The following is a 12,095-nucleotide window of genomic DNA, read 5'->3' as shown; positions in this document are numbered from 1 at the left end:
TTCTGCGTTAGGGATAATTCCTAGGAGTGTGGTTGCTGGTGGGTGGAAAACCGTAGCCAGAGAATAAGTGGGAATGGCCCTTGCTGGTATTTAACTGATTCGTTCACGAATGGTCCGAAGAGTTCCAGTGAAAAGAACATTTCGGACACAGAAGTTTTCATCCTGCCTGACAATCAGCGTGACCGTGGACTGTTCCATCCTTCCTGGGCGACAGTGAGACGGTCTCAGGCTCTTCCGGCCCTGTGCTGGCATTTCCCCAGGGTGTGTGTCCCATCCCGAATAGGCTGGAATGCCTCTGGGTGCAGCTGAGCCTCTTGAAAAGGGAAGAGACATGTGATGTGCTCTGGCTGAACAGGAAAATGAGGGAGGACAGGGAGAGGGGACTGAAGGTGAGGAGGATGGTGAGCAACACTGGGGACAGAGGACGTAGGGTAACACCAGGGACAGGGGGACGGAGGGTAACGCCGGGTACAGGGGCATGGAGGGTAACGCCGGGGACAGTGGATGGAGGGTAACACCACTTCTCCAGGTGCCTTTGGGGGATGCTGCCGCTTCTCGCACCCCAGAGTGAAGTCAACAGGATTCTGTCCCGAGGAGCCCCAGAGCCTGGCAGCTGGGATTGTCGCAGTATGAACCACTGTTCACTAGCTCTGCACCCTGGGACAGGCTCCCTGGTGTTTCCACCCTGGTTTCCCATCTGGACAGTGGGACCCTGAGTGTCCCCATCCCAGCTGCGCCCAGAGCCCTGGACTCCAGCGTGTCGTCGGCACTCATTAGCGTTTCTTTTGTTGTGGTCCGTAGACGAAGTGGCTCTCTCTTTGTGTGTTCACAGCCCTCCTGCTCACTTGACCTTCTGGGAACACTTTTTACATAGCTTCGTATGTGGGGAGGACTCGAGGGATTAATCGAATGTTTCATCAGGTGCAGTTCTTCTGTTTCCCGGTTTTGACACAACATTTGGTGAAATTTCCAGGGACTCCTGCGGTCAGCCTCACGGTTTCACTCTGTCACTTTCTAATGCAGTATTCTTTGGGAGTCTTTTCAATTAAGCGCCATCATTTAAAAATAAGTTTTATAATATGCAGTTTCAGGTTAATTCTTTACCTTTGTGTCTCAGGCAGTAGCTACCTACCTGTGAGTAGTCACAAAGGTTCACGCAGTTTTCCAGGGCGGCCTTTGCATTTACTGGAACTATTAAGAGCTCGTTCCTGCTTCAGCGGCGATTGACACGCAGTACACGTGAGGCCGTGCGTGGCTTAGCATCTTCCGCGGGCTGAGAGGTCACTTTCTGTTCCCCAAGCCTGCTGCGCTGTGCCGAGTGTTCACTGCGGGCAACGGTCACGCTGTCTGGCACAGGCCACCGAGGCCACAGGGCAGGCTCCACGTAGGGGAGCCTGCAGAATGGCAGAGCCTGGCCTCCTCGCCGCCCTTTACCGGGAGCAGAAAGCGCAAGCCTGTTATCAGAGCTGTGCTAGCCCCGAAAGCCTCTGAACAGGCTGAATTTAGGAATCGGCTCCTACCAACTGCCCATGTTTAGGATGTGTTTGAGTGTTTGTGATTTTTCCTGCACTGAAACTACTGGGCTGGCTCTGAGTCACCGTCATGGGACTTCATGTTGCCCCGACAGGAAACGGCGTGGGTGGAGGGCTGCACAGAGGCTTGCTGCCGTGATAATGAAGGGCTTGTTGCCTCTTGGGATGGCGAGTTCAAGCTCTTTGTGATTCTCAGCATAAAGAGTGACCGGCTGAGGACATGGCTGCAATTCAGGGTGGCATGGTTGATTGTCATCGTTGATAGCAGGTACCTGCCTCTAAAATGACGGTACCGGTAGTGCGGCTCCAGGAGGGCAGCTCCTGCCAAACACACGTGCTCCTGGGCCCCTGCAGACAAGGTCGTGTTGCCAGCCAGGCCTGCAGCTGTGGGTGCAGAGGGGTGTACAGGGCACCGAGTGCCTCCCTCGATTGCTTGTGGGGCCCAGCCCTCCGTCCCTCCTGGTCCCCAGTGCGGCTCCTCCCAGGATTCTCCCAGCCCCGTGCACACCTCCGTCTTCACAGCTTCTGTAGTTTTCTCGGGGGCACCCCAGGTGGGCGCCTGGGCAGGGTTCGTGTGTTAGTCGAGTTCTCTCTAGCCGTCCCTGGCTCGTAGCCCAGCAGGTCCCTTCAGATGAGTCAGCCAGCTGTGTACCTGCATGTTCAGGATACTTGTCAGGGGCCTTCCTCAGAGCAAGACCGACGCTCACCTCATCCTTGGGACTTTGGAGCCCGCCCTGGAGAGACTCCAGCCACGTCCAAAGGGGCCGTCCGGGTCCCGCAGGCTGGTGGGAGTGACTTCTGAGCCACTCCAGACCACACTTTGTGTTCCTACACCCCACAAAGCCACTTAAAGTGCCATGTTCTGGTGCCGTGTGCCTCACCAGTGTGCCACACAAGCCTGCACGGGGATCTGAGCGGGCGCTGCCTTCCTCAGGCTATGCTTGAGTTGTGGGGCAACTGGAGCACTCGTGGCTGTGATTCTCTCCACTGTCTGGGCTTCCCTAGAGGGTCTCACCCGCAGCCTGAGGACCACATCGACAGCCACCGAGGAGCCACCAGGTGCGGCGTTGGTCCCACTCAGTCCTTCTCGACTTTGGTGAGAGAGGAGACAGCAAAACTTCAGCTGGGAGCCCCAGGCCTTCTCTGCTTGGGGCCCTGGGACTGACATAGCACAGATCCTGCCATCCACGTGCTGGGGGCCCCGCCGTGCGGCTCCCTCCTCTGGTCAGGGGCTGCACCCTTGGGCTGTGCAACTCCTGGTTCTCACTCTCAGGGGCCCAGGGAGGGTGGTGGATGAAGAGAGAAGGAGAAGGGTGGCAGTTTGAGCCCAGTTGTGTTGGCTTCGTCTTCTGCCTCTTGTCCCTAAGTACACTGGCAAAGTTTTCCAGATGAAAACTCAGAAGGGATTTTTAATGACTGGAATCTGTGAATTCCATGGAAGCCAAGTCTGTCCACCTCTTTCACCCACCTCATTTCTCCTCGTTGGGGCTGATTTTGGCAGCGTTCATAGGGGCAGGGACGGAAGGGGTGGGGGCCAGCCGTCGGCCCTGTGTCCCTCCCCTCCTCCCCTCAGCGCCACAGCATTTCGGTGTCATCCCCTTCCGTGCACGCGTCCTCATGAAAACCAAGTGCGGCTGGAGGGAGATGCCTGCGCCCACTCCCGTGACCTTCCCGGCCGGCCTGGCTGCAGCGGCCTCTCGGCAGGCATCTTTCTGGTGCTGCCTCCGTGCCCCTCCCATCACCTGACGCTCATGTTCCTGAATCTTCACGCGTGTGCTCTGTGCAGCCACCTCACGGGCTCCCTGGGAACGGAGACAGTGTCTCACGCCGGTCAGAATGCTCTTCTCTGTCCACTGAATAGTCCAACACAGAATCATTCCTCTGTGATTATTTATGCTTTGTTATGTAGAACTGGAATAAAGAAAAAGTGAATTTAGACATTACAGCCATCAGGTTGAAGCTTAGTAATTGCATTAGGGAATTAAATGGAAGCATTTGAGCTTCTCGAGTTCTAATTCCACATCTTCGTATCCCCATCACCCCATACCCAGTGTCTAACAGAGCTCTTGGTCTAGGAGTTTCTTGATAAATGCTTACTGAATTGAACTGGACTGAGCTTAACATTCCCACCCAGAGTTAGAAGCCAGTCCCTGAATAAATTGCATTTAGAACATGAGTTTGACGTTACTGTGGTAAGGGGTATCCTACACGTCATAATTCCTAGTCAATATCGGGCATTTAGTCAAATAGACTCAAGTATAGAGAAGCATAGGCCCACCTGGCAAAAGGGCAAGGCACGGTGCTTTAGGTCCAGGTCCCCAATATCAACTATGAAAATAAAACGTCAACTCCAATGACAGCCCTGTCCTCAGCTGGTCACTGTTTACGCTAACAATTATAAACAGCTTGAACTTGCTGTCCTGAGAGGCAACACACCCTCCATTCTCTCTGCAGTGTAGCTGCCTTGGTGGATGGAACATGCCCCTCCTCCCTCCCTCCCCCATCCCTCCCTCCCCCCTCCTCTCTCTCTCCCTCTCTCCTCCTCTCTCCCTCCTTCCCCCCTCCTTCTTCCTATCTTCTCTCACCTTTCTCCCCCCCACCTTCTCTCCTGGACAAGGGGCAGAAGAGAGGAGACCTCCGGAATCTTCTCTTTCATCCAAGCAGCTTGGGGGCAGCATCAACAGCTGCAATTTGGCTGCCCCAGCAGGTGCCTCAGGGCAGCCTTTCTAATGGGAATCCTGGAATCATGTCTTTCCTTAATGTGTCCTAAAGGCTGGAGGACACGAAGTGAAACAATGCTCCATGCTCAGTCCTGTGATTTTGTGTAATTTTTGGACTTACTTTGAAATTGAACTACATGATACCGAAGGTAGAGCGTGAAAAAAAAGAAAAAACAGGCTATGGTGTTTGAAAAACAAACAAAACCGTTTGGTTTGTTGGTTTGTTCTTAGACCTTCACAGGCTCCTAGGTCACACGTTTCAGTTTCTCAGCAAGTGACATTCTCTGCAGAAGCTGTGTCAGTCTCTTGTTTGATGATGTCAGCCACAGCAGAAAGAAGCACTCCGTAGGCCCCGTGCTCAGCACCTTGGCGTGAGCTCCTGCCATCTTCTGTTCATGCTCATCACAGCTCTGTGCAGTGGGCATCCTCCTGATCCCTGTGGGAGGATGGAGGATGGAGGCGGAAGGGTGAGTGATGGCAGGATCACATGAGGGGTCTCTCCCGAGGTAGGGAGGGGAACCCGGCCCAGGACCTTAGTGTCCATCCCATCCTTCTTCCTCCTCCTCTGCCTCTCTGTGACTGTTTGACTCAGGCTGCAGGGACAGACATGAGTATGTGCAGAGCCTGTGTGCACCCCTGGGAATGTGTGCTCATATTGGCAGGGAGGGATGTGAGTGTGTACAGAGCGTGTGTGCACACCTTGGGGATATGTGCTGGCAATGGCAGGGACAGATGTGAGTGCGTACAGAATGTGTGCTGGCATTGGCAGGGACACATGTGTACAGAGTGTGTGTGCACACCTCGGGGTTGTGGGTTGGTGTTGGCACGGACAGACGTGAGCGTGTACAGAGCGTGTGTGCACACCTGGGGGTGTGTGCTGGTGTTGACAGGGACAGATGTGTACAGAGCGTGTGTGCACACCTGGGGGTGTGTGCTTATGTTGTTTTGTAACCGGCAAATACGTGGCCCGTTGCGTCGGGGGGCCCTGCGCCCATGCTGAGTCCGTCAGGGGCCCTCGGGTTGGGGTCTCCATCTGTCCAGACAGCACTCGAGTGGCTTGAGGTTTCAGATTCTTCCTCTACGGATACTCGGGCCTCCTCAGGACCAAACATCAGAACCAGCCAAATGCAAGCTACAAGAACGTTCAAATGCATCTTCAGTAGGAAAAACAAAAGCAATTGGAAAAATTTTCCAACGTGACCCCGTGGTTAAGCCGTTAGATACTCCAGCCAACAGATTGAGTCACTTTAAAATTACACCAATTAAAATGGTTGTGAGAGTTGCAGAGCTTTACCGCTAAACCTTGAAATAATTGAAGCATTCTGCTCCACTTGCTTACAAACTAGGGTTGGGGATACCTTTCAGTCCAAAGTAGCAACCTTGTAAATCCAGCTTAGATGCGAGGCTCCCACTGACACAGGAAGAGACAGTGGCCCTTGATTATTCTCCTGTGTTCAGATACTGTGTCTTTTTTTTTTTTTTTTTTGTATCCTGATCATCACTTCTGCTTTTCCAATTCAAACTAAAGGGTGTTTAGTTCTGTTTTGGAGAAGCTGTGGTTAGTGGTTTCTTTTCATGGTTTGCTTGATCTCTTAAGTCTGGTGCTTATATTACCCAAATAGAGTTTTCTTTAGTACGACAGTGCCATAGCCCAGGGCTTCTCCCTCCATATCTGCTCCCCAGGAGGCCCCCTGGGAATGGACACTGGAGATCCAGCCCCTCTCCGTGTGCCGTTTTCTTTGAGTCCAAGGTAGGTTTGGCTCAGAGAAGAAAAGAGGCCTCCGGGTTAGGTGCCTCTGACTGCTTGCTTGTGAAATGTTTAATGATAGGGCGACTTCCAAATTAATTTTACACATTGATAGTTGTAGCGTGAAGTATCACCGCAGTCATAAGAACAAGAAACACTCCCATAAAGTAGATAAGCAGAAAAAAGCCATAGGAGTTTAATAAAGCGCAAATAAAATGGTGTTGTAAGAATGTACAGTGGGAAATGCTCTCAGTCCACCCAGATCCAGCTGTGGCGTCAGTCCAGCTGTGGCGTCCTCCTGTGAAAACATTCAGCCACGTGTGGTCCTGATCGCAATCGCTACTCTGAATTGTGATCCAGAATGTTCTTGGGGGCCGATGCCGGGACTGTTCCAGCAGTTGAGTCTGATTGGGCGTCACGGTGGTGATGTGCTTAGCGCGGCCAGCTGGGCTGAGTGGTGGCCACCCGTGCACTCGCCACGTGTAGCCGTTATTCTGGTGATGGGGTTGCATGCGGCGCGGCTTGTCCACCTGGGCTATTAAAGTACTGGGAACCCAACCGCGGGCGGCTGCCTCCCGACATGGAAGCTGTCTTTTTTATCCAGGGCCCTCTGGCGCTGCAGACCCCTGCCGCCAGTCTGAGCTCACAAGGAGTCACCGGAGGGCTCTGCTGGGGCGTGGAGGTCCCTGAGCAGGTGGTCACTTATTGCTTGTGGCGTGGTCCATGGCCTGTGAGTTATTTCTCGGGGTTTGTGTGGGCGAGGTTAAGCAGTTCACAGCTGGGCACTTACCCCTTACACAGGTGACTCTAGTTAAAGTGGAATCTATATTAGCTCACACGGGAGTGTGTGAGGAGCTGGGAGGGTGGGGCGGTTTGGCCCTAGCACTAGATCCCGGGCTCCTGACATTTCTGCGTCTTCCAGTTGAGGGGCCGTCAGAGCCGCTGTGGGTCCTGAAGACAGTGGGTGCCATATGGACCAGGGATGCGGAAGCCTCTAGAGGCTGCGGGAGGCAAGGAGACGGTCGCTTCCCCAGAGCCAGCCCTGCCGACATTTCGACGTTAGCTGGTGGGACCTGTTTTAGACTCCAGCTTCCAGAAATGGGAGAAAATAAGTCAGTGTTTAGGGTGCTAAATTTGGGGTGATTTAGTGGAGAAATAGAAAACTAGCCCACAAAGGTGCACGCATTGAAATGTGCTCTGTCCAGGTGTTCACAGTGGTGTGAGGGGGATGGCATCGGGGTTCTGGGAACTGTGCAGTTTTACTGAAGGAAGGGGGCTCGCCACGCCTTTCCTCATGTAACTGAAGGTATGTATGCCTGCCACACTGCCCAGGAGACAGGGACTAGAATTCTGACTTTATTTCTTATGGGAACCAAGCCACAGTCAGAACACGGTGAGGGCCGAGACGAGCTTCCTACAGCCTCAACTGGGAAGAGGAATGGCAAGTAGTTTGTGTTTTTCTACACAGACCTGTCTTTTTCAGGTTTTGTTAAGTTTTGGAAAAAGGGAGAGGCCAGGCACACCTCGGCGAGGGACAGTGTTTCTGGAGGTGGTGCGGCTTCAGCCTGAACATGGCCGTGTGGTTGGGAGGCTCAGAAACTGCCTTCCAAGGGCCCTCATCTATTCCTTATTGCAGTAATACCTCGTTTACAGAAATCCACAGAAATGACAGTGCGGGAGGCTTCTGGTCTGGATGGGTTTGTGTGGACCGAGGTCATGGAATGTTGTCCCAAGTGCTAATCCTGATCCGGCAGAGGCTCTGTTCCCAAATAATTGTTCCACAGTTTCAGAGCCTATATCTGAGTGATAGTCTTTTAACTTTGTTGCATAAAAGTAAACAAAGTATGTCCTGAGGGTCTAAAAATCCATGTGGTAATCATGGCTGTAAACTCATACCTGGGGCTTTGGGATGGAGTGAAAACCACCGTCACCTGGCGTGGACGCTGCGTGGTATTTTTAGCGTGGCAGCCTGCTCGTGCCTTGAACGCTATCTGCAGTGTGAGCAACAGCTGTGCATTTGAGAAATGTGGACAGGTCAGCTTGCTCCTCCAGGGGCCTGCGGGCATCCGGGTGAGGGGCCTGAGATGAGGCCACGTCAGTGGGAAGGAGCTTGGTTGTGTCAGCAGATATGTCTGCCTCTACAGGCCCGCAAGCCAGCCCGAACCCAGTTTTCCTTTGGTCATCTAATGCCAGAAGAAACCTGTTTCTTAGAGATTCTCATAATTTATATTAATGAACCATTTGACCATAAATAAAATGTTATAAATGCATGAGGCTTTACAACTTGGCAGATGTGTCATTGTATCAAACTGTTGAAGATATTTGTTTCACTGGAAGGTTTTTAGCATTTTATGTGCAAAGCAAATGCCAGTAGCATTTCGAAGGAGTATTTTGGAATTTTAAACACAGTGGGATAGTGCTGGGTCTCTGGGATACTGGTGAGGTGGACCTGACCTCAAGCTCTTGTAGCTTGCAAGCAGGATTGCTAAATTGTCACAACTGCAGTGCTGGAAAGTCAAAGTGGATTTCTGTAAATGAGGTATTAGTGGAATAAGGAACAGATGAGTGCCCTTGGAGGGCAGTTTCTGAGCCTCCCAGACACCCCAGGAGGAAGCGGGGGACGGGGGCAGTTACCCACCAGAACCTGGACGGTGGAGCTGGGTTTGCTGGTGGCCCTGCTTGGCAGGTCATTACGTGCAATAGGAAACAGGTGAGTGCCCTTGAGAGCGGTTTCTCGGCCCCCTCCAGAACTGCAAGTGGAAGATGCTCCAATGTGGGGGGTGGGGGTTCGGTTATCCACAGGAGCCTGCATGGTGGAGCTGGGTTTGCTGGTGGTCCTGCGTGGCAGGTCATTACATGCACTAAGGAACAGGTGACTGCCTTTGAGGGCGGTTTCTCGGCCTGTTTCGGAACTGCAAGTGGAAGACGCCCCAAAGTGAGGGGTGGCTGGTGGTCGGTTATCCAGTGGGGCCGGATTTGCTGGTGGCCGCTGCGTGGCAGGTCACTGCGTGGAGCGATGGGAGGGGAGTGGAGTGGGAATAGAGGATGCACCCTCCACAGCTACTGCTGGCAGTTGGCTCTGGTAGCAGAAGGGGCATAGATAGAGGGATTCCCATCAGGGGCAACACGACTGGGGTCCCACGTGTGCTGGACGCCGAGGTGTGGCTATATGTAATCTGAGTCTGCACAGCCGTCCTGGTGAGTGGGTTCAGTTACCTTCCCATCTCACATTTGAGAAATCTCGGTGGCTCACATCACAGCTGGGTGGGTTGGAACTAATGTCTCAGGCAGGACGTTGGCCCCAGAGCCCAGATCTTACCTGCCCCCGCTCTTTTCAGTCCACCAAGCTTGTAGAGAGGGTTGTGTGGTGGTGGGTGGTGGCTGAGAAACCAACACAGTAGAAGGGGGGGAGGAAATAAACCAGGCAGGAGACACAGGCAGTGCTTGGGAGGTCTGCATGGGGTCTGGGTGTGGGGGGCACCTCTGGGCCTGTGAATCCCGTTCTGTGCTCCTGGCTTGCCCAACCTTGGCCCTCAGCCACGTGCTGCGTGCTTTAGGTGAAATCTCAGTCGCTCGTGTGGTGCGGGCATCTTTTCTCCCTGGCTTTGCCTCTCCTTAAATCACGGAGTCTCAGTGGGGATGGCGGGGTGGTTGGTGGTCCATGGAATTTGTCCTCCACCTCCCCATCCTTGTCCTGTCCTGTCTGGCCTGTTACCTGAATCTGTGTGTCTTCAGAGCCTGCAAATGAGTGGAGGCCACGGCAGCCTCTCGCTGACCGACCTCTCAAACTCTTTTATTCATCAGAATAGTGTTAAATGCTGATTCCTAGGCACCCCCATTGGACACTATGCCTGCCTGGCATGGGTACTTTGGGGAAGGTACAGAGGGCTGCTGAGCTGTTCCAGGGGGGAATTTGCATTGTTGAATGTCTATTGTGTTCCTTCCAGCACTCTACTTTCCACGCACACGTGGCGTTAAACCTGGAAGACCTCTGGGTGCTGTGCTGGTGAGGAAGCCCCGGCTGGACGAGGGGCTGCTGGGGCTCGGACTTGATTCCTGGGCTGGGGGCTGCGGGCTTATTCTCTTCAGTGGGTCTGCTGATGGGATGTGCTGAGAAGTCCTGCTGTGCACTCAGGGGAAGGTGTAGAGACAGGCTCAGAAAAGACAGACCATGGATTTAAAAATTCCTACTGGTAAATCTTTTATGAGCAAAGTAATTTGCATCTAACTGAAAACAATCATTGCTCGAATAATTGGTTTGTTTACAAAGTTGGTCCTATGAACAGATTAAAGTTTTCATTCATGCCTTATCTATAATGTAAATAGGAGCTATTACCGCAACTTAAATTAGCTTTAAATTTTGTATCAGATTGCAGTCCAGATTACAAATGGCTGCTTGATAATCTCATTGATAAAATGGAGGAATTTAGTGCTTGGAACCCAGAGTGAAGGGAACAGAATTGCTCTGGTTTCTCAAGAGCGTGTTGACTAAGGGGTGACCTGGGGTGAAGAGAAGTGGCTAGAGTCATTACACTGGAGGAGATGATCTGCCCCCACCTTTCTCAGCTGTCTTCTGGACAAAACAAAAGGGTGATAAATGGAAAAAATTCAGCACTGAGTTCGTCTATGCCCTGAGCTTCTCATAGGGTCATTAATGGGCTGTATCTGTGAAGCCTCCATACAGACACAAAGGAATTAGGCTAGAGTAAGGCGGCCGGCGACCTCTGGCGTCTGGACCGCGTGTCATTTCCTAAAGCCCTTTTGGGTGAAATGACAGTGGCAATGTCGTTGTTCGGAGGAGTGTAATCTCACGTATGAGATGCAGATTTTAAATGATGCAGATTTTAAACACCAAAGTCAGGAAGCTTGGTGGGAGTGGCTGTCTTCCAAGTGGTTTTCTGTGCTGCCATGGATGAGGCATGGATGTGTCATCTGTAGGTGAGATCCACTGGTGAAGGGGCTAAGCAAACCATGCAGGTGGGGGGTGGGGGGGGTGTGAAGCTGCATCTCTTCTGGCATCCCAAGGAAATACATCTTGTAAAACTTGTGAATTTGACCCTAACCCTAACCCTGAGTGTTGAAGTCTGGTGCAGTGTCTTGAGCCCTCTTCTGCATTGAGGGTGAGTGACTGTAAATGACCGATTCCTCAGTGGTGAAAGTTCAAATTTAGCTTCCCTGAGGAAGCCAGACCTCAGTCACCCATATCTCCATTGTAAACACTGCGGCCCCTACGCGGGTGGCTGCAAATTTCCAGGCCTTCCTTGGAGAAGCAGCCGTGAGGTGCTTGATGATTTGATAACATCAGCCACCTTCTGTCTTCTGTCTAATCACGGTACAAATGATTCTCCTACAAGGAAATGGATCTGGTTTCTTCCCGATCGTGGGAAGAAGCAGCCCGCCTAGGGACTGCACCGGCCTCTGCACTTTCACAGCGAAGCCTGTGTCTGTCTCCAAGGAGTGTCACGTGTGTCGTGGGAATCGCCTCCTTAATTATTCCTGCTTTTGATGGCTCGGGTAGCTCTGCCTGTTTCACCCGGGATGAGCAGCGGGTGGTCTCTGGCTGCTGTGGGACTAGGGCTTGGGGGTGCATCATCACATCCGGTGGCCTGTCCAGGTGGGCATCATTGTCTTTTTGCCTGTTGGCTGAGGCAGCTGTGATGTCATGGGGGTCATGCTTGTCAGGGCCAACCCAGTTCTTCCCGTGTACACCTCTCCTGCTGGAGTGCCTTTCCTTATGATGACGTGTTGAATTAGCGTGGAGAATGCAGAAAGGCTCTGGGCCCCTCTCTCCCATTCTTACTCCCTGGAGCTGTGATGCCCGACAAGGGAGCCCATAGCCAGAGGCTCCTTTAAATTGAATTAGAATAAAGATTTGATTACATAGCTAAACACATTTGAAAAGAACTTCACAGATTAAATTCCCGATTCAACCCTTCAGGCCCAGTGGCCACGTTTCGGGGCTCAGCAGCTGTAGGTGGCTGTTGTCTTTCTGTTTTAGCTGAGCAGATTGGGGCGTTTCCAGTTCAGCAGGCAACTCTCTTGCATGGCTCTGCCTGTGGTGAGGGCACCTAGGCTGGAGAGCTTCGTGGGGATCCC

The 12,095-nt window shown here is 52.6% G+C and overlaps 1 protein-coding gene across 2 annotated transcripts in view; it reads left to right on the top strand.

Moving 5' to 3' along the window:
• Positions 1-12,095, top strand: part of LOC139361133 (disco-interacting protein 2 homolog C-like) — a 173,988-nt gene that overhangs the window by 34,503 nt on the left and 127,390 nt on the right. Inside the window, exon 1 of one of the 2 annotated variants that reach the window (XM_071089625.1) lies at positions 6,873-7,305. The exons of the other annotated variant lie outside the window; for it this stretch is intronic. The gene's annotated coding sequence lies outside the window, so the exon portion shown is untranslated. Of the gene's footprint in view, positions 1-6,872; positions 7,306-12,095 lie in introns of those variants that run through there. 2 annotated transcript variants of the gene reach the window in all.

The sequence above is a fragment of the Macaca nemestrina genome (assembly GCF_043159975.1).
Source record: "Macaca nemestrina isolate mMacNem1 chromosome 11 unlocalized genomic scaffold, mMacNem.hap1 SUPER_11_unloc_1, whole genome shotgun sequence".
Lineage (NCBI taxonomy): Eukaryota > Metazoa > Chordata > Mammalia > Primates > Cercopithecidae > Macaca > Macaca nemestrina.
This window is presented reverse-complemented; position numbering and strand designations above follow the sequence as displayed.